Source organism: Pseudophryne corroboree, chromosome 11 (assembly GCF_028390025.1).
Source record: "Pseudophryne corroboree isolate aPseCor3 chromosome 11, aPseCor3.hap2, whole genome shotgun sequence".
Lineage (NCBI taxonomy): Eukaryota > Metazoa > Chordata > Amphibia > Anura > Myobatrachidae > Pseudophryne > Pseudophryne corroboree.
The window spans coordinates 69,687,499-69,709,725 of record NC_086454.1 but is presented as its reverse complement, the minus strand read 5'-3'; the positions used below and the strand labels follow the sequence as shown (position 1 = coordinate 69,709,725).

Below are 22,227 nucleotides of genomic sequence, written 5' to 3'. Positions count from 1 at the left end.
CTTTAAACAGTTGGAAACTTACAGTAAGTTATGTAATGCTTTTCTCTCCTTTATTTTGTATATACAGGCCCTGCATTCATACAATGTCTTGTCCAAGTCACTTGTTAATATGCTTTATTGTAATAGATATTATGGCGTTGTTATTAATGTAGTCATCCCTGGGAAATTAAAGTCAGTCTTTTGTTGGTACTCATACAGTTAAAAAGTAGTCGTGAAATGAAAAAATGAGATCTCAATGATAGAATTAATGTTAACATTTTATCTGGAAGCTTGCTCAATAAATGGAAAGATTGATTTCTGGAATTTCTTTCCTAACACAATATTGTTTATGTTAAGTAATACATAATCCATTATTTTCTATTGCTCTCCAAACTCTGATGACTAAATTGTCTATCCATTTATCTTGAGGAACTCACATTGTTACTGACTTTTGTTTAAACATTTCCTCTGACTGGACACCATATTGTTTCTGGAGATTGCTCAGACATGAATATTGCCAATTTCTGGAATTCTTTTCTTGTTACCTTGGCATCAATTTACTTCTACAAAAAAACTGATATTAAAAAAGGGGAATATTGCATTTTTTTGTGTTTTCTGATTTGGACTGTATCTAGAAATGTGGTACATTTTACTGAACATGTGAGAAAGGGTAAAGGCTGCTGAAGCATTCACGTGTCTTTTTGTGAAGAATTAACAACAAACTATGTTATGAGATGATGAAAATAAATGAAAGGCACTGCTGAGATTTGAACTCAGAATCTCCTGTTTACGAGACAGGTGCTTTAACCACCTAAGCCACAGCACCACATGATGCTCAAAAGCTTCACAAAGAAAAATGATATATCTAAGATATGCTATTTGGTAACAATTTTTGACATTCTTATAACTATTGCTTCATCAATTTTTCAAACCGGTGGAAATTTAGAGTATAAATAGAAAGTTGTGTTCTCTCTTTTCATTCATGATTTACAGGACCTACATTCTTAAAATATCTTGTCAAAGTAATTTTCTAATATATTTTTTTAGCACTTTTATTAATTTCTCTGTAAGTAATGCTACATGGGAATAAATGTCAATTAATTTTTGATATTCAGAAAACAAAAACATGTAGTAAAATTAAGAACTCTGTTTTAAAAAGTCAGAATTATGGTGAACATTCTTTATTTATGCTTTTTCAAGAGAATTTTAGCTTTTCATCAAGAAGTATTTTCCTAACACAATTTTAAGGATGTTATGGAAATAAATATGGGTTAAATGTCAATGATTCTCTAGCTATGATGACTAAACTGACTCTCAAATTACTGTACCTTGGGAAACTTACTTTTTTACAGACATTTTAACCCTTCCTGTGTTATTCTCTTTTGACTGTACTCCAAATTAATTTTGCAGTTACCCAATATGATGAAGGCTATTTTGTAAAAATTCATATATTTACCTTAACATAGGCATATTTCTACAAATTAACTTATATTGAAATAGGGTGAAGTTTTGTTGTTTGTCATCTTCTGACATGGATGGCATCTTTAAACTTTTTTACATTGGTGACCAAATGTGCCAAAGTGAAAGCAGATAAAGGTTTTACACATCTTATTTTGTTATGCATCAACAAAAAACGACATACTGGTGTGATAAAAAGGTATCAAGCAAAGGTACTGCTGTGATTTGAACTCAGGATCTCCTGTTTACTAGACAGGCACTATAACCAACTAAGCCACAGTGCCACTTGCACTGCCTTATGTATAATGACAAATTATATATCTAAAGTATAATATTTTTTATTATTTTTATATATTTTTTTGAAACAAGTATTTTATTAATTCTTTAAACAGTTGGAAACTTACAGTAAGTTATGTAATGCTTTTCTCTCCTTTATTTTGTATATACAGGCCCTACATTCATACAATGTCTTGTCCAAGTCACTTGTTAATATGCTTTATTGTAATAGATATTATGGCGTTGTTATTAATGTAGTCATCCCTGGGAAATTAAAGTCAGTCTTTTGTTGGTACTCATACAGTTAAAAAGTAGTCGTGAAATGAAAAAATGAGATCTCAATAATAGAATTAATGTTAACATTTTATCTGGAAGCTTGCTCAATAAATGGAAAGATTGATTTCTGGAATTTCTTTCCTAACACAATATTGTTTATGTTAAGTAATACATAATCCATTATTTTCTATTGCTCTCCAAACTCTGATGACTAAATTGTCTATCCATTTATCTTGAGAAACTCACATTGTTACTGACTTTTGTTTAAACATTCCTCTGACTGGACACCATATTGTTTCTGGAGATTGCTCAGACATGAATATTGCCAATTTCTGGAATTCTTTTCTAGTTACCTTGACATCAATTTACTTCTACAAAAAAACTGATATTAAAAAAGGGGAATATTGCATTTTTTTGTGTTTCTGATTTGGACTGTATCTAGAAATGTGGTACATTTTACTGAACATGTGAGAAAGGGTAAAGGCTGCTGAAGCATTCACGTGTCTTTTTGTGAAGAATTAACAACAAACTATGTTATGAGATGATGAAAATAAATGAAAGGCACTGCTGAGATTTGAACTCAGAATCTCCTGTTTACGAGACAGGTGCTTTAACCACCTAAGCCACAGCACCACATGATGCTCAACAGCTTCACAAAGAAAAATGATATATCTAAGATATGCTATTTGGTAACAATTTTTGACATTCTTATAACTATTGCTTCATCAATTTTTCAAACCGGTGGAAATTTAGAGTATAAATAGAAAGTTGTGTTCTCTCTTTTCATTCATGATTTACAGGACCTACATTCTTAAAATATCTTGTCAAAGTAATTTTCTAATATATTTTTTTAGCACTTTTATTGATTTCTCTGTAAGTAATGCTACATGGGAATAAATGTCAATTAATTTTTGATATTCAGAAAACAAAAACATGTAGTAAAATTAAGAACTCTGTTTTAAAAAGTCAGAATTATGGTGAACATTCTTTATTTATGCTTTTTCAAGAGAATTTTAGCTTTTCATCAAGAAGTATTTTCCTAACACAATTTTAAGGATGTTATGGAAATAAATATGGGTTAAATGTCAATGATTCTCTAGCTATGATGACTAAACTGACTCTCAAATTACTGTACCTTGGGAAACTTACTTTTTTACAGACATTTTAACACTTCCTGTGTTATTCTCTTTTGACTGTACTCCAAATTAATTTTGCAGTTACCCAATATGATGAAGGCTATTTTGTAAAAATTCATCTATTTACCTTAACATAGGCATATTTCTACAAATTAACTTATATTGAAATAGGGTGAAGTTTTGTTGTTTGTCATCTTCTGACATGGATGGCATCTTTAAACTTTTTTACATTGGTGACCAAATGTGCCAAAGTGAAAGCAGATAAAGGTTTTACACATCTTATTTTTTATGCATCAACAAAAAACTACATACTGGTGTGATAAAAAGGTATCAAGCAAAGGTACTGCTGAGATATGAACTCAGGATCTCCTGTTTACTAGACAGGCACTTTAACAAACTAAGCCACAGCACCACTTGCACTGCCTTACATATAATGACAAATTATATGTCTAAAGTATAATATTTTTTATTATTTTTATATATTTTTTTGCTACTAGTATTTTATTAATTTTTTAAACAGTTGGAAACTTACAGTAAGTTATATAATGCTTTTTTCTCCTTTATTTTGTATATACAGGCCCTACATTCTTACAATGTTTGTTCAAGTCACTTGTTAATATGCTTTATTATAATAGATATTATGGCGTTCTTATTTATGTAGTCATCCCTGGGAAATTAAAGTCAGTCTATTGTTGGTACTCATACAGTTAAAAAGTAATCATGAAATGAAAACATGAGATCTCAATGATAGAATTATTGTTAACATTTTATCTGGAAGCTTGCTCAATAAATGGAAAGATTTATTTCTGGAATTGCTTTCCTAACACAATATTGTTTATGTTAAGTAACAAATAATCCATTATTTTCTATTGCTCCCCAAACTCTGATGACTAAATTGTCTATCAATTTATCTTGAGAAACTCACATTGTTACTGACTTTTGTTTAAACATTTCCTCTGACTGGACACCATATTGTTCCTGGAGATTGCTCAGACATGATGATTGGCAATTTCTGGAATTCTTTTCTAGTTACCTTGGCATCATTTTACTTCTACAAAATAACTGATATTAAAAAAGGGGAATATTGCATTTTTTTGTGTTTTCTGATTTGGACTGTATCTAGAAATGTAATACATATTACTGAACATGTGAGAAAGGGTAAAGGCTGCTGAAGCATTCACATGTCTTTTTGTGATGAATTATCAACAAACTATGTTCTGAATTGATGAAAATAAATGAAAGGCGCTGCTGAGATTTGAACTCAGGATCTCCTGTTTACTAGACAGGCGCTTTAACCAAATAAGCCACAGCACCACATGATGCCCTAGAACTTCACAAAGAAAAATGATATATCTAAGATATGCTATTTGGTAACAATTTTTGATATTCTTATTACTATTGCTTCATCAATTTTTCAAACCGGTGGAAATTTAGAGTATAAATAGAAAGTTGTGTTCTCTCTTTTCATTCATGATTAACAGCACCTTCATTCTTAAAATATCTTGTCAAAGTAATTTTCTAATTTTTTTTAGCACTTTTATTGATTTCTCTGTAAGTAATGCTACATGGGAATAAATGTTAATTAATTTTTGATATTCAGAAAACAAAAACATGTAGTAAAATTAAGAACTCTTTTTTAAAAAGTCAGAATTATGGTTAGCATTCTTTATTGATGCTTTTTTAAGAGAAGTTTAGCTTTTCATCAAGAAGTATTTTCCTAACACAATTTTAAGGATGTTATGGAAATAAATATGGGTTAAATGTCAATGATTCTCTAGCTATGATGACTAAACTGACTCTCAAATTACTGTACCTTGGGAAACTTACTTTTTTACAGACATTTTAACACTTTCTGTGTTATTCTCTTTTTAATGTACTCTAAATTAATTTTGCAGTTTACCCAATATGATGAAGGCTATTTTGAAAAAATTCATCTATTTACCTTAACATAGGCATATTTCTACAAATTAACTTGTGTTGAAATAGGGTGAAGTTTTGTTGTTTGTCGTCTTCTGACATGGATGGCATCTTTAAACTTTTTTACATTGGTGACCAAATGTGCCAAAGTGAAAGCAGATAAAGGTTTTACACATCTTATTTTGTTATGCATCATCAAAAAACTACATACTGGTGTGATAAAAAGGTATCAAGCAAAGGTACTGCTGAGATATGAACTCAGGATCTCCTGTTTACTAGACAGGCACTTTAACCAACTAAGCCACAGCACCACTTGCACTGCCTTCCATATAATGACAAATTATATGTCTAAAGTATAATATTTTTTATTATTTTTATATATTTTTTTGAAACTAGTATTTTATTAATTTTTTAAACAGTTGGAAACTTACAGTAAGTTATATAATGCTTTTTTCTCCTTTATTTTGTATATACAGGCCCTACATTCTTACAATGTTTGTTCAAGTCACTTGTTAATATGCTTTATTGTAATAGATATTATGGCGTTCTTATTAATGTAGTCATCTCTGGGAAATTAAAGTCAGTCTATTGTTGGTACTCATACAGTTAAAAAGTAATCGTGAAATGAAAACATGAGATATCAATAATAGAATATATTGTTAACATTTTATCTGGAAGCTTGCTCAATAAATGGAAAGATTTATTTTTGCAATTGCTTTCCTAACACAATATTGTTTATGTTAAGTAACAAATAATCCATTATTTTCTATTGCTCCCCAAACTCTGATGACTAAATTGTCTATCAATTTATCTTGAGAAACTCACATTGTTACTGACTTTTGTTTAAACATTTCCTCTGACTGGACACCATATTGTTCCTGGAGATTGCTCAGACATGATGATTGGCAATTTCTGGAATTCTTTTCTAGTTACCTTGGCATCAATTTATTTCAACAAAATAACTGATATTAAAAAAGGGGAATATTGCATTTTTTTGTGTTTCCTGATTTAGACTGTATCTAGAAATGTGGTACATATTACTGAACATGTGAGAAAGGGTAAAGGCTGCTGAAGCATTCACATGTCTTTTTGTGATGAATTATCAACAAACTATGTTCTGAGTTGATGAAAAAAAATGAAAGGCGCTCCTGAGATTTGAACTCAGGATCTCCTACTTACTAGACAGGCGCTTTAACCAACTAAGCCACAGCACCACATGATGCCCTAAAGCTTCACAAGGAAAAATTATATATCTAAGACACAGGTTCTCAAACTCGGTCCTCAGGACCCCACACGGTGCATGTTTTGCAGGTCTCCTCACAGAATCAAAAGTGAAATAATTAGCTTCACCTGTGGACCTTTTAAAATGTGTCTGTGAGTAATTAATACACCTGTGCACCTGCTGGGTTACCTGCAAAACATGCACCGTGTGGGGTCCTGAGGACCGAGTTTGAGAACCACTGATCTAAGATATGCTATTTGGTAACAATTTTTGCTATTCTTATTACTATTGCTTCATCAATTTTTCAAACCGGTGGAAATTTAGAGTATAAATAGAAAGTTGTGTTCTCTCTTTTCATTCATGATTTACAGCACCTTCATTCTTAAAATATCTTGTCAAAGTAATTTTCTAATTTTTTTTAGCACTTTTATTGATTTCTCTGTAAGTAATGCTACATGGGAATAAATGTCAATTAATTTTTGATATTCAGAAAACAAAAACATGTAGTAAAATTAAGAACTCTGTTTTAAAAAGTCAGAATTATGGTTAGCATTCTTTATTGATGCTTTTTCAAGAGAAGTTTAGCTTTTCATCAAGAAGTATTTTCCTAACACAATTTTAAGGATGTTATGGAAATAAATATGGGTTAAATGTCAATGATTCTCTAGCTATGATGACTAAACTGACTCTCAAATTACTGTACATTGGGAAACTTACTTTTTACAGACATTTTAACACTTTCTGTGTTATTCTCTTTTAAATGTACTCTAAATTAATTTTGCAGTTTACCCAATATGATGAAGGCTATTTTGTAAAAATTAATCTATTTACCTTAACATAGGCAAATTTCTACAAATTAACTTATATTGAGATAGGGTGAAGTTTTGTTGTTTGTCGTCTTCTGCCATGGATGGCATCTTTAAACTTTTTTACATTGGTGACCAAATGTGCCAAAGTGAAAGCAGATAAAGGTTTTACACATCTTATTTTGTTATGCATCAACAAAAAACTACATACTGGTGTGATAAAAAGGTATCAAGCAAAGGTACTGCTGAGATATGAACTCAGGATCTCCTGTTTACTAGACAGGCACTTTAACCAACTAAGCCACAGCACCACTTGCACTGCCTTACATATAATGACAAATTATATGTCTAAAGTATAATATTTTTTTATTATTTTTATATATTTTTTTGATACTAGTATTTTATTAATTCTTTAAACAGTTGGAAACTTACAGTAAGTTATATAATGTTTTTTTCTCCTTTATTTTGTATATACAGGCCCTACATTCTTACAATATTTTGTTCCAGTCACTTGTTAATATGCTTTATTGTAATAGATATTATGGCGTTCTTATTTATGTAGTCATCCCTGGGAAATTAAAGTCAGTCTATTGTTGGTACTCATACAGTTAAAAAGTAATCGTGAAATGAAAACATGAGATCTCAATGATAGAATTATTGTTAACATTTTATCTGGAAGCTTGCTCAATAAATGGAAAGATTTATTTTTGCAATTGCTTTCCTAACACAATATTGTTTATGTTAAGTAACAAATAATCCATTATTTTCTATTGCTCCCCAAACTCTGATGACTAAATGTCTATCAATTTATCTTGAGAAACTCACATTGTTACTGACTTTTGTTTAAACATTTCCTCTGACTGGACACCATATTGTTCCTGGAGATTGCTCAGACATGATGATTGGCAATTTCTGGAATTCTTTTCTAGTTACCTTGGCATCAATTTACTTCTACAAAATAACTGATATTAAAAAAGGGGAATATTGCATTTTTTTGTGTTTTCTGATTTGGACTGTATCTAGAAATGTGGTACATATTACTGAACATGTGAGAAAGGGTAAAGGCCGCTGAAGCATTCACATGTCTTTTTGTGATGAATTATCAACAAACTATGTTCTGAGTTGATGAAAGTAAATGAAAGGCGCTGCTGAGATTTGAACTCAGGATCTCCTGTTTACTAGACAGGCGCTTTAACCAACTAAGCCACAGCACCACATGATGCCCTAACACTTCACAAAGAAAAATGATATATCTAAGATATGCTATTTGGTAACAATTTTTGCTATTCTTATTACTATTGCTTCATCAATTTTTCAAACCGGTGGAAATTTAGAGTATAAATAGAAAGTTGTGTTCTCTCTTTTCATTCATGATTTACAGCACCTTCATTCTTAAAATATCTTGTCAAAGTAATTTTCTAGTTTTTTTTAGCACTTTTATTGATTTCTCTGTAAGTAATGCTACATGGGAATAAATGTCAATTAATTTTTGATATTCAGAAAACAAAAACATGTAGTAAAATTAAGAACTCTTTTTTAAAAAGTCAGAATTATGGTTAGCATTCTTTATTGATGCTTTTTCGAGAGAAGTTTAGCTTTTCATCAAGAAGTATTTTCCTAACACAATTTTAAGGATGTTATGGAAATAAATATGGGTTAAATGTAAATGATTCTCTAGCTATGATGACTAAACTGACTCTCAAATTACTGTACATTGGGAAACTTACTTTTTACAGACATTTTAACACTTTCTGTGTTATTCTCTTTTAAATGTACTCTAAATTAATTTTGCAGTTTACCCAATATGATGAAGGCTATTTTGTAAAAATTAATCTATTTACCTTAACATAGGCAAATTTCTACAAATTAACTTATGTTGAGATAGGGTGAAGTTTTGTTGTTTGTCGTCTTCTGCCATGGATGGCATCTTTAAACTTTTTTACATTGGTGACCAAATGTGCCAAAGTGAAAGCAGATAAAGGTTTTATACATCTTATTTTGTTATGCATCAACAAAAAACTACATACTGGTGTGATAAAAAGGTATCAAGCAAAGGTACTGCTGAGATATGAACTCAGGATCTCCTGTTTACTAGACAGGCACTTTAACCAACTAAGCCACAGCACCACTTGCACTGCCTTACATATAATGACAAATTATATGTCTAAAGTATAATATTTTTTATTATTTTTATATATTTTTTTGATACTAGTATTTTATTAATTCTTTAAACAGTTGGAAACTTACAGTAAGTTATATAATGTTTTTTTCTCCTTTATTTTGTATATACAGGCCCTACATTCTTACAATATCTTGTTCCAGTCACTTGTTAATATGCTTTATTGTAATAGATATTATGGCGTTCTTATTTATGTAGTCATCCCTGGGAAATTAAATTCAGTCTATTGTTGGTACTCATACAGTTAAAAAGTAATCGTGAAATGAAAACATGAGATCTCAATGATAGAATTATTGTTAACATTTTATCTGGAAGCTTGCTCAATAAATGGAAAGATTTATTTTTGCAATTGCTTTCCTAACACAATATTGTTTATGTTAAGTAACAAATAATCCATTATTTTCTATTGCTCCCCAAACTCTGATGACTAAATTGTCTATCAATTTATCTTGAGAAACTCACATTGTTACTGACTTTTGTTTAAACATTTCCTCTGACTGGACACCATATTGTTCCTGGAGATTGCTCAGACATGATGATTGTCAATTTCTGGAATTCTTTTCTAGTTACCTTGGCATCAATTTACTTCTACAAAATAACTGATATTAAAAAAGGGGAATATTGCATTTTTTTTGTGTTTTCTGATTTGGACTGTATCTAGAAATGTGGTACATATTACTGAACATGTGAGAAAGGGTAAAGGCTGCTGAAGCATTCACGTGTCTTTTTGTGATGAATTATCAACAAACTATGTTCTGAGTTGATGAAAATAAATAAAAGGCGCTGCTGAGATTTGAACTCAGGATCTCCTGTTTACTAGACAGACGCTTTAACCAACTAAGCCACAGCACCACATGATGCCCTGGAGCTTCACAAAGAAAAATGATATATCTAAGATATGCTATTTGGTAACAATTTTTGATATTCTTATAACTATTGCTTCATCAATTTTTCAAACCGGTGGAAATTTAGAGTATAAATAGGAAGTTGTGTTCTCTCTTTTCATTCATGATTTACAGCACCTTCATTCTTAAAATATCTTGTCAAAGTAATTTTCTAATTTTTTTTAGCACTTTTATTGATTTCTCTGTAAGTAATGCTACATGGGAATAAATGTCAATTATTTTTTGATATTCAGAAAACAAAAACATGTAGTAAAATTAAGAACTCTTTTTTAAAAAGTCAGAATTATGGTTAGCATTCTTTATTGATGCTTTTTCAAGAGAAGTTTAGCTTTTCATCAAGAAGTATTTTCCTAACACAATTTTAAGGATGTTATGGAAATAAATATGGGTTAAATGTCAATGATTCTCTAGCTATGATGACTAAACTGACTCTCAAATTACTGTACCTTGGGAAACTTACTTTTTTACAGACATTTTAACACTTTCTGTGTTATTCTCTTTTTAATGTACTCTAAATTAATTTTGCAGTTTACCCAATATGATGAAGGCTATTTTGTAAAAATTCATCTATTTACCTTAACATAGGCATATTTCTACAAATTAACTTATGTTGAAATAGGGTGAAGTTTTGTTGTTTGTCGTCTTCTGATATGGATGGCATCTTTAAACTTTTTTACATTGGTGACCAAATGTGCCAAAGTGAAAGCAGATAAAGGTTTTACACATCTTATTTTGTTATGCATCAACAAAAAACTACATACTGGTGTGATAAAAAGGTATCAAGCAAAGGTACTGTTGAGATATGAACTCAGCATCTCCTGTTTACTAGACAGGCACTTTAACCAACTAAGCCACAGCACCACTTGCACTGCCTTCCATATAATGACAAATTATATGTCTAAAGTATAATATTTTTTATTATTTTTATATATTTTTTTGAAACTAGTATTTTATTAATTCTTTTAACAGTTGGAAACTTACAGTAAGTTATATAATGCTTTTTTCTCCTTTATTTTGTATATACAGGCCCTACATTCTTACAATGTTTGTTCAAGTCACTTGTTAATATGCTTTATTGTAATAGATATTATGGCGTTCTTATTAATGTAGTCATCCCTGGGAAATTAAAGTCAGTCTATTGTTGTTACTCATACAGTTAAAAAGTAATCGTGAAATGAAAACATGAGATTTCAATAATAGAATATATTGTTAACATTTTATCTGGAAGCTTGCTCAATAAATGGAAAGATTTATTTTTGCAATTGCTTTCCTAACACAATATTGTTTATGTTAAGTAACAAATAATCCATTATTTTCTATTGCTCCCCAAACTCTGATGACTAAATTGTCTATCAATTTATCTTGAGAAACTCACATTGTTACTGACTTTTGTTTAAACATTTCCTCTGACTGGACACCATATTGTTTCTGGAGATTGCTCAGACATGAATATTGCCAATTTCTGGAATTCTTTTCTAGTTACCTTGGCATCAATTTACTTCTACAAAAAAACTGATATTAAAAAAGGGGAATATTGCATTTTTTTGTGTTTTCTGATTTGGACTGTATCTAGAAATGTGGTACATTTTACTGAACATGTGAGAAAGGGTAAAGGCTGCTGAAGCATTCACGTGTCTTTTTGTGATGAATTAACAACAAACTATGTTCTGAGATGATGAAAATAAATGAAAGGCACTGCTGAGATTTGAACTCAGGATCTCCTGTTTACGAGACAGGCGCTTTAACCAACTAAGCCACAGCACCACATGATGCTCAAAAGCTTCACAAAGAAAAATGATATATCTAAGATATGCTATTTGGTAACAATTTTTGACATTCTTATAACTATTGCTTCATCAATTTTTCAAACCGGTGGAAATTTAGAGTATAAATAGAAAGTTGTGTTCTCTCTTTTCATTCATGATTTACAGGACCTACATTCTTAAAATATCTTGTCAAAGTAATTTTCTAATATATTTTTTTAGCACTTTTATTGATTTCTCTGTAAGTAATGCTACATGGGAATAAATGTCAATTAATTTTTGATATTCAGAAAACAAAAACATGTAGTAAAATTAAGAACTCTGTTTTAAAAAGTCAGAATTATGGTGAACATTCTTTATTTATGCTTTTTCAAGAGAATTTTAGCTTTTCATCAAGAAGTATTTTCCTAACACAATTTTAAGGATGTTATGGAAATAAATATGGGTTAAATGTCAATGATTCTCTAGCTATGATGACTAAACTGACTCTCAAATTACTGTACCTTGGGAAACTTACTTTTTTACAGACATTTTAACACTTTCTGTGTTATTCTCTTTTTAATGTACTCTAAATTAATTTTGCAGTTTACCCAATATGATGAAGGCTATTTTGTAAAAATTCATCTATTTACCTTAACATAGGCATATTTCTACAAATTAACTTATGTTGAAATAGGGTGAAGTTTTGTTGTTTGTCGTCTTCTGATATGGATGGCATCTTTAAACTTTTTTACATTGGTGACCAAATGTGCCAAAGTGAAAGCAGATAAAGGTTTTACACATCTTATTTTGTTATGCATCAACAAAAAACTACATACTGGTGTGATAAAAAGGTATCAAGCAAAGGTACTGTTGAGATATGAACTCAGCATCTCCTGTTTACTAGACAGGCACTTTAACCAACTAAGCCACAGTGCCACTTGCACTGCCTTATGTATAATGACAAATTATATGTCTAAAGTATAATATTTTTTATTATTTTTATATATTTTTTGAAACAAGTATTTTATTAATTCTTTAAACAGTTGGAAACTTACAGTAAGTTATGTAATGCTTTTCTCTCCTTTATTTTGTATATACAGGCCTTACATTCATACAATATCTTGTCCAAGTCACTTGTTAATATGCTTTATTGTAATAGATATTATGGCGTTGTTATTAATGTAGTCATCCCTGGGAAATTAAAGTCAGTCTTTTGTTGGTACTCATACAGTTAAAAAGTAGTCGTGAAATGAAAAAATGAGATCTCAATGATAGAATTAATGTTAACATTTTATCTGGAAGCTTGCTCAATAAATGGAAAGATTTATTTTTGCAATTGCTTTCCTAACACAATATTGTTTATGTTAAGTAACAAATAATCCATTATTTTCTATTGCTCCCCAAACTCTGATGACTAAATTGTCTATCAATTTATCTTGAGAAACTCACATTGTTACTGACTTTTGTTTAAACATTTCCTCTGACTGGACACCATATTGTTCCTGGAGATTGCTCAGACATGATGATTGGCAATTTCTGGAATTATTTTCTAGTTACCTTGGCATCAATTTACTTCTACAAAATAACTGATATTAAAAAAGGGGAATATTGCATTTTTTGTGTTTTCTGATTTGGACTGTATCTAGAAATGTGGTACATATTACTGAACATGTGAGAAAGGGTAAAGGCCGCTGAAGCATTCACATGTCTTTTTGTGATGAATTATCAACAAACTATGTTCTGAGTTGATGAAAATAAATGAAAGGCGCTGTTGAGATTTGAACTCAGGATCTCCTGTTTACTAGACAGGCGCTTTAACCAACTAAGCCACAGCACCACATGATGCCTTTGAACTTCACAAAGAAAAATGATATATCTAAGATATGCTATTTGGTAACAATTTTTGACATTCTTATAACTATTGCTTCATCAATTTTTCAAACCGGTGGAAATTTAGAGTATAAATAGAAAGTTGTGTTCTCTCTTTTCATTTATAATTTACAGCACCTTCATTCTTAAAATATCTTGTCAAAGTAATTTTCTAATTTTTTTTAGCACTTTTATTGATTTCTCTGTAAGTAATGCTACATGGGAATAAATGTCAATTAATTTTTGATATTCAGAAAACAAAAACATGTAGTAAAATTAAGAACTCTTTTTTAAAAAGTCAGAATTATGGTTAGCATTCTTTATTGATGCTTTTTCAAGAGAAGTTTAGCTTTTCATCAAGAAGTATTTTCCTAACACAATTTTAAGGATGTTATGGAAATAAATATGGGTTAAATGTCAATGATTCTTTAGCTATGATGACTAAACTGACTCTCAAATTACTGTACATTGGGAAACTTACTTTTTACAGACATTTTAACACTTTCTGTGTTATTCTCTTTTAAATGTACTCTAAATTAATTTTGCAGTTTACCCAATATGATGAAGGCTATTTTGTAAAAATTCATCTATTTACCTTAACATAGGCAAATTTCTACAAATTAACTTATGTTGAGATAGGGTGAAGTTTTGTTGTTTGTCGTCTTCTGCCATGGATGGCATCTTTAAACTTTTTTACATTGGTGACCAAATGTGCCAAAGTGAAAGCAGATAAAGGTTTTACACATCTTATTTTGTTATGCATCAACAAAAAACTACATACTGGTGTGATAAAAAGGTATCAAGCAAAGGTACTGCTGAGATATGAACTCAGAATCTCCTGTTTACTAGACAGGCACTTTAACCAACTAAGCCACAGCACCACTTGCACTGCCTTACATATAATGACAAATTATATGTCTAAAGTATAATATTTTTTTATTATTTTTATATATTTTTTTGATACTAGTATTTTATTAATTCTTTAAACAGTTGGAAACTTACAGTAAGTTATCTAATGTTTTTTTCTCCTTTATTTTGTATATACAGGCCCTACATTCTTACAATATTTTGTTCCAGTCACTTGTTAATATGCTTTATTGTAATAGATATTATGGCGTTCTTATTTATGTAGTCATCCCTGGGAAATTAAAGTCAGTCTATTGTTGGTACTCATACAGTTAAAAAGTAATCGTGAAATGAAAACATGAGATCTCAATGATAGAATTATTGTTAACATTTTATCTGGAAGCTTGCTCAATAAATGGAAAGATTTATTTTTGCAATTGCTTTCCTAACACAATATTGTTTATGTTAAGTAACAAATAATCCATTATTTTCTATTGCTCCCCAAACTCTGATGACTAAATGTCTATCAATTTATCTTGAGAAACTCACATTGTTACTGACTTTTGTTTAAACATTTCCTCTGACTGGACACCATATTGTTCCTGGAGATTGCTCAGACATGATGATTGGCAATTTCTGGAATTCTTTTCTAGTTACCTTGGCATCAATTTACTTCTACAAAATAACTGATATTAAAAAAGGGGAATATTGCATTTTTTTGTGTTTTCTGATTTGGACTGTATCTAGAAATGTGGTACATATTACTGAACATGTGAGAAAGGGTAAAGGCCGCTGAAGAATTCACATGTCTTTTTGTGATGAATTATCAACAAACTATGTTCTGAGTTGATGAAAGTAAATGAAAGGCGCTGCTGAGATTTGAACTCAGGATCTCCTGTTTACTAGACAGGCGCTTTAACCAACTAAGCCACAGCACCACATGATGCCCTAAAACTTCACAAAGAAAAATGATATATCTAAGATATGCTATTTGGTAACAATTTTTGCTATTCTTATTACTATTGCTTCATCAATTTTTCAAACCGGTGGAAATTTAGAGTATAAATAGAAAGTTGTGTTCTCTCTTTTCATTCATGATTTACAGCACCTTCATTCTTAAAATATCTTGTCAAAGTAATTTTCTAGTTTTTTTTAGCACTTTTATTGATTTCTCTGTAAGTAATGCTACATGGGAATAAATGTCAATTAATTTTTGATATTCAGAAAACAAAAACATGTAGTAAAATTAAGAACTCTGTTTTAAAAAGTCAGAATTATGGTTAGCATTCTTTATTGATGCTTTTTCAAGAGAAGTTTAGCTTTTCATCAAGAAGTATTTTCCTAACACAATTTTAAGGATGTTATGGAAATAAATATGGGTTAAATGTCAATGATTCTCTAGCTATGATGACTAAACTGACTCTCAAATTACTGTACATTGGGAAACTTACTTTTTACAGACATTTTAACACTTTCTGTGTTATTCTCTTTTAAATGTACTCTAAATTAATTTTGCAGTTTACCCAATATGATGAAGGCTATTTTGTAAAAATTAATCTATTTACCTTAACATAGGCAAATTTCTACAAATTAACTTATGTTGAGATAGGGTGAAGTTTTGTTGTTTGTCGTCTTCTGCCATGGATGGCATCTTTAAACTTTTTTACATTGGTGACCAAATGTGCCAAAGTGAAAGCAGATAAAGGTTTTACACATCTTATTTTGTTATGCATCAACAAAAAACTACATACTGGTGTGATAAAAAGGTATCAAGCAAAGGTACTGCTGAGATATGAACTCAGGATCTCCTGTTTACTAGACAGGCACTTTAACCAACTAAGCCACAGCACCACTTGCACTGCCTTACATATAATGACAAATTATATGTCTAAAGTATAATATTTTTTATTATTTTTATATATTTTTTTGATACTAGTATTTTATTAATTCTTTAAACAGTTGGAAACTTACAGTAAGTTATATAATGTTTTTTTCTCCTTTATTTTGTATATACAGGCCCTACATTCTTACAATATCTTGTTCCAGTCACTTGTTAATATGCTTTATTGTAATAGATATTATGGCGTTCTTATTTATGTAGTCATCCCTGGGAAATTAAATTCAGTCTATTGTTGGTACTCATACAGTTAAAAAGTAATCGTGAAATGAAAACATGAGATCTCAATGATATAATTATTGTTAACATTTTATCTGGAAGCTTGCTCAATAAATGGAAAGATTTATTTTTGCAATTGCTTTCCTAACACAATATTGTTTATGTTAAGTAACAAATAATCCATTATTTTCTATTGCTCCCCAAACTCTGATGACTAAATTGTCTATCAATTTATCTTGAGAAACTCACATTGTTACTGACTTTTGTTTAAACATTTCCTCTGACTGGACACCATATTGTTCCTGGAGATTGCTCAGACATGATGATTGTCAATTTCTGGAATTCTTTTCTAGTTACCTTGGCATCAATTTACTTCTACAAAATAACTGATATTAAAAAAGGGGAATATTGCATTTTTTTTGTGTTTTCTGATTTGGACTGTATCTAGAAATGTGGTACATATTACTGAACATGTGAGAAAGGGTAAAGGCTGCTGAAGCATTCACGTGTCTTTTTGTGATGAATTATCAACAAACTATGTTCTGAGTTGATGAAAATAAATAAAAGGCGCTGCTGAGATTTGAACTCAGGATCTCCTGTTTACTAGACAGACGCTTTAACCAACTAAGCCACAGCACCACATGATGCCCTAGAGCTTCACAAAGAAAAATGATATATCTAAGATATGCTATTTGGTAACAATTTTTGATATTCTTATAACTATTGCTTCATCAATTTTTCAAACCGGTGGAAATTTAGAGTATAAATAGGAAGTTGTGTTCTCTCTTTTCATTCATGATTTACAGCACCTTCATTCTTAAAATATCTTGTCAAAGTAATTTTCTAATTTTTTTTAGCACTTTTATTGATTTCTCTGTAAGTAATGCTACATGGGAATAAATGTCAATTATTTTTTGATATTCAGAAAACAAAAACATGTAGTAAAATTAAGAACTCTTTTTTAAAAAGTCAGAATTATGGTTAGCATTCTTTATTGATGCTTTTTCAAGAGAAGTTTAGCTTTTCATCAAGAAGTATTTTCCTAACACAATTTTAAGGATGTTATGGAAATAAATATGGGTTAAATGTCAATGATTCTCTAGCTATGATGACTAAACTGACTCTCAAATTACTGTACCTTGGGAAACTTACTTTTTTACAGACATTTTAACACTTTCTGTGTTATTCTCTTTTTAATGTACTCTAAATTAATTTTGCAGTTTACCCAATATGATGAAGGCTATTTTGTAAAAATTCATCTATTTACCTTAACATAGGCATATTTCTACAAATTAACTTATGTTGAAATAGGGTGAAGTTTTGTTGTTTGTCGTCTTCTGATATGGATGGCATCTTTAAACTTTTTTACATTGGTGACCAAATGTGCCAAAGTGAAAGCAGATAAAGGTTTTACACATCTTATTTTGTTATGCATCAACAAAAAACTACATACTGGTGTGATAAAAAGGTATCAAGCAAAGGTACTGTTGAGATATGAACTCAGGATCTCCTGTTTACTAGACAGGCACTTTAACCAACTAAGCCACAGCACCACTTGCACTGCCTTCCATATAATGACAAATTATATGTCTAAAGTATAATATTTTTTATTATTTTTATATATTTTTTTGAAACTAGTATTTTATTAATTCTTTAAACAGTTGGAAACTTACAGTAAGTTATATAATGCTTTTTTCTCCTTTATTTTGTATATACAGGCCCTACATTCTTACAATGTTTGTTCAAGTCACTTGTTAATATGCTTTATTGTAATAGATATTATGGCGTTCTTATTAATGTAGTCATCCCTGGGAAATTAAAGTCAGTCTATTGTTGTTACTCATACAGTTAAAAAGTAATCGTGAAATGAAAACATGAGATCTCAATAATAGAATATATTGTTAACATTTTATCTGGAAGCTTGCTCAATAAATGGAAAGATTTATTTTTGCAATTGCTTTCCTAACACAATATTGTTTATGTTAAGTAACAAATAATCCATTATTTTCTATTGCTCCCCAAACTCTGATGACTAAATTGTCTATCAATTTATCTTGAGAAACTCACATTGTTACTGACTTTTGTTTAAACATTTCCTCTGACTGGACACCATATTGTTTCTGGAGATTGCTCAGACATGAATATTGCCAATTTCTGGAATTCTTTTCTAGTTACCTTGGCATCAATTTACTTCTACAAAAAAACTGATATTAAAAAAGGGGAATATTGCATTTTTTGTGTTTTCTGATTTGGACTGTATCTAGAAATGTGGTACATTTTACTGAACATGTGAGAAAGGGTAAAGGCTGCTGAAGCATTCACGTGTCTTTTTGTGATGAATTAACAACAAACTATGTTCTGAGATGATGAAAATAAATGAAAGGCACTGCTGAGATTTGAACTCAGGATCTCCTGTTTACGAGACAGGCGCTTTAACCAACTAAGCCACAGCACCACATGATGCTCAAAAGCTTCACAAAGAAAAATGATATATCTAAGATATGCTATTTGGTAACAATTTTTGACATTCTTATAACTATTGCTTCATCAATTTTTCAAACCGGTGGAAATTTAGAGTATAAATAGAAAGTTGTGTTCTCTCTTTTCATTCATGATTTACAGGACCTACATTCTTAAAATATCTTGTCAAAGTAATTTTCTAATATATTTTTTTAGCACTTTTATTGATTTCTCTGTAAGTAATGCTACATGGGAATAAATGTCAATTAATTTTTGATATTCAGAAAACAAAAACATGTAGTAAAATTAAGAACTCTGTTTTAAAAAGTCAGAATTATGGTGAACATTCTTTATTTATGCTTTTTCAAGAGAATTTTAGCTTTTCATCAAGAAGTATTTTCCTAACACAATTTTAAGGATGTTATGGAAATAAATATGGGTTAAATGTCAATGATTCTCTAGCTATGATGACTAAACTGACTCTCAAATTACTGTACCTTGGGAAACTTACTTTTTTACAGACATTTTAACACTTCCTGTGTTATTCTCTTTTGACTGTACTCCAAATTAATTTTGCAGTTACCCAATATGATGAAGGCTATTTTGTAAAAATTCATATATTTACCTTAACATAGGCATATTTCTACAAATTAACTTATATTGAAATAGTGTGAAGTTTTGTTGTTTGTCATCTTCTGACATGGATGGCATCTTTAAACTTTTTTACATTGGTGACCAAATGTGCCAAAGTGAAAGCAGATAAAGGTTTGACACATCTTCTTTTGTTATGCATCAACAAAAAACTACATACTGGTGTGATAAAAAGGTATCAAGCAAAGGTACTGCTGTGATTTGAACTCAGGATCTCCTGTTTACTAGACAGGCGCTTTAACCAACTAAGCCACAGTGCCACTTGCACTGCCTTATGTATAATGACAAATTATATGTCTAAAGTATAATATTTTTTATTATTTTTATATATTTTTTGAAACAAGTATTTTATTAATTCTTTAAACAGTTGGAAACTTACAGTAAGTTATGTAATGCTTTTCTCTCCTTTATTTTGTATATACAGGCCTTACATTCATACAATATCTTGTCCAAGTCACTTGTTAATATGCTTTATTGTAATAGATATTATGGCGTTGTTATTAATGTAGTCATCCCTGGGAAATTAAAGTCAGTCTTTTGTTGGTACTCATACAGTTAAAAAGTAGTCGTGAAATGAAAAAATGAGATCTCAATGATAGAATTAATGTTAACATTTTATCTGGAAGCTTGCTCAATAAATGGAAAGATTTATTTTTGCAATTGCTTTCCTAACACAATATTGTTTATGTTAAGTAACAAATAATCCATTATTTTCTATTGCTCCCCAAACTCTGATGACTAAATTGTCTATCAATTTATCTTGAGAAACTCACATTGTTACTGACTTTTGTTTAAACATTTCCTCTGACTGGACACCATATTGTTCCTGGAGATTGCTCAGACATGATGATTGGCAATTTCTGGAATTATTTTCTAGTTACCTTGGCATCAATTTACTTCTACAAAATAACTGATATTAAAAAAGGGGAATATTGCATTTTTTGTGTTTTCTGATTTGGACTGTATCTAGAAATGTGGTACATATTACTGAACATGTGAGAAAGGGTAAAGGCCGCTGAAGCATTCACATGTCTTTTTGTGATGAATTATCAACAAACTATGTTCTGAGTTGATGAAAATAAATGAAAGGCGCTGTTGAGATTTGAACTCAGGATCTCCTGTTTACTAGACAGGCGCTTTAACCAACTAAGCCACAGCACCACATGATGCCCTTGAACTTCACAAAGAAAAATGATATATCTAAGATATGCTATTTGGTAACAATTTTTGACATTCTTATAACTATTGCTTCATCAATTTTTCAAACCGGTGGAAATTTAGAGTATAAATAGAAAGTTGTGTTCTCTCTTTTCATTTATAATTTACAGCACCTTCATTCTTAAAATATCTTGTCAAAGTAATTTTCTAATTTTTTTTAGCACTTTTATTGATTTCTCTGTAAGTAATGCTACATGGGAATAAATGTCAATTAATTTTTGATATTCAGAAAACAAAAACATGTAGTAAAATTAAGAACTCTTTTTTAAAAAGTCAGAATTATGGTTAGCATTCTTTATTGATGCTTTTTCAAGAGAAGTTTAGCTTTTCATCAAGAAGTATTTTCCTAACACAATTTTAAGGATGTTATGGAAATAAATATGGGTTAAATGTCAATGATTCTCTAGCTATGATGACTAAACTGACTCTCAAATTACTGTACATTGGGAAACTTACTTTTTACAGACATTTTAACACTTTCTGTGTTATTCTCTTTTAAATGTACTCTAAATTAATTTTGCAGTTTACCCAATATGATGAAGGCTATTTTGTAAAAATTAATCTATTTACCTTCACATAGGCAAATTTCTACAAATTAACTTATGTTGAGATAGGGTGAAGTTTTGTTGTTTGTCGTCTTCTGCCATGGATGGCATCTTTAGACTTTTTTACATTGGTGACCAAATGTGCCAAAGTGAAAGCAGATAAAGGTTTTACACATCTTATTTTGTTATGCATCAACAAAAAACTACATACTGGTGTGATAAAAAGGTATCAAGCAAAGGTACTGCTGAGATATGAACTCAGGATCTCCTGTTTACTAGACAGGCACTTTAACCAACTAAGCCACAGCACCACTTGCACTGCCTTACATATAATGACAAATTATATGTCTAAAGTATAATATTTTTTTATTATTTTTATATATTTTTTTGATACTAGTATTTTATTAATTCTTTAAACAGTTGGAAACTTACAGTAAGTTATATAATGTTTTTTTCTCCTTTATTTTGTATATACAGGCCCTACATTCTTACAATATTTTGTTCCAGTCACTTGTTAATATGCTTTATTGTAATAGATATTATGGCGTTCTTATTTATGTAGTCATCCCTGGGAAATTAAAGTCAGTCTATTGTTGGTACTCATACAGTTAAAAAGTAATCGT

General features: G+C 30.2%; 22 non-coding genes across 22 annotated transcripts; all 22 read right to left on the bottom strand.

The window, feature by feature from the left end:
- Positions 1–731: 731 nt before the first annotated feature.
- TRNAT-CGU (transfer RNA threonine (anticodon CGU)) lies at positions 732–805 on the bottom strand. Its single transcript has one exon. It is a non-coding gene; the product is annotated as a tRNA-Thr (tRNA).
- Positions 806–1,647: 842 nt separating this feature from the next.
- On the bottom strand, positions 1,648–1,721 carry TRNAT-AGU (transfer RNA threonine (anticodon AGU)). The gene has a single exon. It is a non-coding gene; the product is annotated as a tRNA-Thr (tRNA).
- Positions 1,722–2,548: 827 nt separating this feature from the next.
- On the bottom strand, positions 2,549–2,622 carry TRNAT-CGU (transfer RNA threonine (anticodon CGU)). The gene has a single exon. It is a non-coding gene; the product is annotated as a tRNA-Thr (tRNA).
- Positions 2,623–3,463: 841 nt separating this feature from the next.
- Positions 3,464–3,537, bottom strand: TRNAT-AGU (transfer RNA threonine (anticodon AGU)). The gene has a single exon. It is a non-coding gene; the product is annotated as a tRNA-Thr (tRNA).
- Positions 3,538–4,365: 828 nt separating this feature from the next.
- TRNAT-AGU (transfer RNA threonine (anticodon AGU)) lies at positions 4,366–4,439 on the bottom strand. The gene has a single exon. It is a non-coding gene; the product is annotated as a tRNA-Thr (tRNA).
- Positions 4,440–5,279: 840 nt separating this feature from the next.
- Positions 5,280–5,353, bottom strand: TRNAT-AGU (transfer RNA threonine (anticodon AGU)). Its single transcript has one exon. It is a non-coding gene; the product is annotated as a tRNA-Thr (tRNA).
- Positions 5,354–6,182: 829 nt separating this feature from the next.
- On the bottom strand, positions 6,183–6,256 carry TRNAT-AGU (transfer RNA threonine (anticodon AGU)). Its single transcript has one exon. It is a non-coding gene; the product is annotated as a tRNA-Thr (tRNA).
- A 1,051-nt stretch (positions 6,257–7,307) lies between these two features.
- On the bottom strand, positions 7,308–7,381 carry TRNAT-AGU (transfer RNA threonine (anticodon AGU)). Its single transcript has one exon. It is a non-coding gene; the product is annotated as a tRNA-Thr (tRNA).
- An 829-nt stretch (positions 7,382–8,210) lies between these two features.
- Positions 8,211–8,284, bottom strand: TRNAT-AGU (transfer RNA threonine (anticodon AGU)). The gene has a single exon. It is a non-coding gene; the product is annotated as a tRNA-Thr (tRNA).
- Positions 8,285–9,123: 839 nt separating this feature from the next.
- TRNAT-AGU (transfer RNA threonine (anticodon AGU)) lies at positions 9,124–9,197 on the bottom strand. Its single transcript has one exon. It is a non-coding gene; the product is annotated as a tRNA-Thr (tRNA).
- An 830-nt stretch (positions 9,198–10,027) lies between these two features.
- On the bottom strand, positions 10,028–10,101 carry TRNAT-AGU (transfer RNA threonine (anticodon AGU)). Its single transcript has one exon. It is a non-coding gene; the product is annotated as a tRNA-Thr (tRNA).
- Positions 10,102–11,844: 1,743 nt separating this feature from the next.
- Positions 11,845–11,918, bottom strand: TRNAT-CGU (transfer RNA threonine (anticodon CGU)). The gene has a single exon. It is a non-coding gene; the product is annotated as a tRNA-Thr (tRNA).
- Positions 11,919–13,662: 1,744 nt separating this feature from the next.
- TRNAT-AGU (transfer RNA threonine (anticodon AGU)) lies at positions 13,663–13,736 on the bottom strand. Its single transcript has one exon. It is a non-coding gene; the product is annotated as a tRNA-Thr (tRNA).
- Positions 13,737–14,575: 839 nt separating this feature from the next.
- TRNAT-AGU (transfer RNA threonine (anticodon AGU)) lies at positions 14,576–14,649 on the bottom strand. The gene has a single exon. It is a non-coding gene; the product is annotated as a tRNA-Thr (tRNA).
- Positions 14,650–15,478: 829 nt separating this feature from the next.
- On the bottom strand, positions 15,479–15,552 carry TRNAT-AGU (transfer RNA threonine (anticodon AGU)). Its single transcript has one exon. It is a non-coding gene; the product is annotated as a tRNA-Thr (tRNA).
- An 839-nt stretch (positions 15,553–16,391) lies between these two features.
- On the bottom strand, positions 16,392–16,465 carry TRNAT-AGU (transfer RNA threonine (anticodon AGU)). Its single transcript has one exon. It is a non-coding gene; the product is annotated as a tRNA-Thr (tRNA).
- Positions 16,466–17,295: 830 nt separating this feature from the next.
- On the bottom strand, positions 17,296–17,369 carry TRNAT-AGU (transfer RNA threonine (anticodon AGU)). Its single transcript has one exon. It is a non-coding gene; the product is annotated as a tRNA-Thr (tRNA).
- Positions 17,370–18,209: 840 nt separating this feature from the next.
- On the bottom strand, positions 18,210–18,283 carry TRNAT-AGU (transfer RNA threonine (anticodon AGU)). The gene has a single exon. It is a non-coding gene; the product is annotated as a tRNA-Thr (tRNA).
- Positions 18,284–19,111: 828 nt separating this feature from the next.
- On the bottom strand, positions 19,112–19,185 carry TRNAT-CGU (transfer RNA threonine (anticodon CGU)). The gene has a single exon. It is a non-coding gene; the product is annotated as a tRNA-Thr (tRNA).
- An 842-nt stretch (positions 19,186–20,027) lies between these two features.
- Positions 20,028–20,101, bottom strand: TRNAT-AGU (transfer RNA threonine (anticodon AGU)). The gene has a single exon. It is a non-coding gene; the product is annotated as a tRNA-Thr (tRNA).
- An 827-nt stretch (positions 20,102–20,928) lies between these two features.
- TRNAT-AGU (transfer RNA threonine (anticodon AGU)) lies at positions 20,929–21,002 on the bottom strand. Its single transcript has one exon. It is a non-coding gene; the product is annotated as a tRNA-Thr (tRNA).
- Positions 21,003–21,841: 839 nt separating this feature from the next.
- Positions 21,842–21,915, bottom strand: TRNAT-AGU (transfer RNA threonine (anticodon AGU)). Its single transcript has one exon. It is a non-coding gene; the product is annotated as a tRNA-Thr (tRNA).
- Positions 21,916–22,227: the final 312 nt, after the last annotated feature.